The following is a 2,996-nucleotide window of genomic DNA, read 5'->3' as shown; positions in this document are numbered from 1 at the left end:
TGTGTGTGTGTGTGTGTGTGTGTGTATATATATATATCTCGTACTTTCTTTATCCACTCATCAATTGAGGGGCACTGAGGTTGATTCCACATCTTTGCAATTATGAATTGTGCTGCAATAAACATTTGAGTGCAGGTGTCTTTTCAATAAAATGGTGCTCAGAAAATTGGATAGCCACATGCAGAAGAATGAAACAGGATCCCTATCTCTCACCATATACAAAAATTAATTCAAGATGGATTAAAGACTTGAGGTCTTTAAATAAAGAGGAAATAGATAAATAAAGAGGAAAGAGTGTCAGGAACCGGCGGCTGGGACGGCTGGGGCGGCTGGGGCAGCGGGGGCCCTGCGGAGCGGGACGATGCAGACAGAGTTCCGAGCCTCTTTGATCTGCCACCATGGGCCGAGCCTGTGCTCCTGCCCGACCCCGGCCACCAGGAAGTCCCCAGTGCTGGAGAACTTGAGGCTGTTGATAAAACCCACCAGGGTGATGTCACAGAGATGGTCAAGCTGCCGGAAGCCCTCCCCACGTTGCCAAAGCCGCACGCAGGAGCTGTGGGAGCCTGTAGCCACGAGGTCTGTGTTGAGTAGGGCTGCCACCGACGACACCCAGAAGGGCTGCTCCAGCCCCTCCTGGCTCCCCCTGCAGCCCATGAGTTTCACGCTGCAGGGCAAGTGGCCGCTTGTTGGAGAGGCCCCACAAGGCCACGGAGCCATCATCTGCACCTGACACCATGTGCTCCTCGTTGATGAGATGGATGCAGTCGATGAAGCCCTGGTGGCCACAGAAGACAAGCTGGGACTCCTCGGGGATCTTCCACACACGAGCAGTCCTGTCCCGGCCCCCAGCTGTCACACAGCACTCCCGGCTCAGGGCATCCAGTGCGGCCGCTGCGTCCTGATGTCTCCTCATGGGAGTTCTCTGCCACGTTCCACACCTTCGCGGAGCGGTGGCGGGACGTGCTGTAGAGCTGGCGAGTGCCTCTGCGGAACGCCAGCCCGACACGGCGTCCCGGTGTCCCGTGAAGCTGTACAGGTGCCGCCAGCTCTGGGCCTCCCAAATGAGAATGAGCTTGCTGCGGTCACCAGAGGCAAGATATTTGCCGTCCGAGGAGATGGCCATACAGAGCACGTGGCTGCTACGGCCAGGAGGCTGTCCCTCGGCACCCTTCTTGGCTCGAGGAATCACATGCAGCTTCCGTCCACTCTCCACCCTCCACTTGATGATGCTGCCGTCTTTGGCGGCGGAGACAATGGCCAAGTCGTCGGGAGTGATGATCAGACACGTCATGGAGAGCTGGTGGCCCCGTAAAACTCGAATGTCAGCCGGGGCAGGGGCCTGGATCTCTTTTGCCACTGACTTCTGCAGCCTGCCTCTCTGCTCGAGCACATCGTCCCTCAGGTGCCCTGCCACCTGGTCCTCCTCAAACGCACGGGCCTCAGCCTTCTCATCCTCCTACTGCCGGAGCTGCTCAAGGTAGAGCTTGGCCAAGCGCAGCTTCTTCTCCTGTGCAGTCTCCCCCAGCTCCTCCTCTTCCTCCTCCTCAGTCTTCCTCGGAGCTGGGCTCTCGCTCTCAGAGTCGCTGGAAATCTCCCCATTCATCTTGCCGACACCCTTGGATTTGCCCCAGTCCCCCGCAGAGTCGGCCTTTCTCCGTCGCTTGCTGGCCCCTGCGCTGGCCCCGGAGGCCGACTTTCCCCGCTTACGAGCTACCGCTGTTGCAGACATGCCGCCTACCGTGTGTGTAGCAGCCACCGCCAGAGAATTCACGTGGCTGCTAAACCCGCGAGGCTTGGCAAGACCCCGGGCCCTCATGTAAGGCATGAAACCATAAAAATTCTAGAAGAAAATGTAGGAAAAACTCTTTAGACATCAGCCAAGGCAAAGATTTTATGATTAAGATCCCAAAGGCAAATATAGCAACAACAAAAATAAATAAATGAAAATTAAATTAAAAAGCTTCTGCACAGCAAAGGAAATAGTCAACAGAGTGAATAGAAAACCTACAGAATGGGAGAAAATATTCACAAACTATACATCTTACAAAGGACTGATATCCGGAATCATCAAAGAACTCTAATAAATCAGCAAGGAAAAAAAAAAAAAACAACCCCATCAAAAAGTGGGCAAAAGACATGAACAGAAGTTTTTCAAAAGAAGCCAGACACATGGCCAAAAAACATATGAAAAACGCTCAGCATCGCTAATCATCAGGGAAACGCAAATTAAAACTACAGTGACATACTACCTTATCCCTATCAGAATGGCCAGTATTAAAAAGTCAAAAAATAAAAATAAAAATAGATGCTGGAGTGGATGCAGAGTGAAAGTAATGCTTATACACTGTTAGTGGTAGTGAAAATTAGTATAACCTCTACAGAAAAGTTTGGAGATTCCTCAAAGAAATAAAGGTAGACCTACCATTCTATCTAGTAATCCCACTGCCGGGTATCTACCCAAAGAAAATGAAATTTAACTAAAACTGAAAGCGCTATCTAAAAAAGGTGAAATGATATGACAAGCATGGGAGGGGAACTGGGCATAAGTGAAATAGTTGGGTGAACCAATTCATTTTAGCAACATACTCCACTCTATTTAGGTCTACTTAAGTGGGTTCTTATACTCAAGAACTTGTCAGCCAACAGATATAATCCTTTCAGAACAGCAAGTGCTCTTTTCTTTTACAAAGGGGAGTTTGATTACATTGGCAACTCCAAGTAGTCCCCATGTATTAGATTGTTTGAGTTTCTGGGCTCATCTTAAATAGGAGAAATAAAAGTGTTCTACTATCAATAAATGGTCATTGAGACCTTTTTACAGTAGTATTTGATTTATATGAGATCTTCTTAAAGGCTAAATAGTCATTAGTTAAGTTTTAGAAAGGCAGCAAAGGCAGATAGGCAACACAGGAGAACTTCACCAGAAATTTTGGTGTCTATTTGTTATTACTCATTGAATCTACTCTAGTTCAACCATATACACTTAGTGTTTGAAA

General features: G+C 48.9%; 1 pseudogene; it reads right to left on the bottom strand.

Moving 5' to 3' along the window:
- Nucleotides 1-297: 297 nt before the first annotated feature.
- On the bottom strand, nucleotides 298-1,729 carry LOC105815099 (annotated as a pseudogene).
- Between the last annotated feature and the right edge of the window lie 1,267 nt (nucleotides 1,730-2,996).

Source organism: Propithecus coquereli, unplaced genomic scaffold (genome assembly GCF_000956105.1).
Source record: "Propithecus coquereli isolate 6110/MARCELLA unplaced genomic scaffold, Pcoq_1.0 Scaffold315, whole genome shotgun sequence".
NCBI classification, from domain to species: Eukaryota; Metazoa; Chordata; class Mammalia; order Primates; family Indriidae; genus Propithecus; species Propithecus coquereli.
The sequence above is the reverse complement of the archived record's forward strand: the minus strand, read 5'-3'. Positions and strand labels throughout refer to the sequence as shown.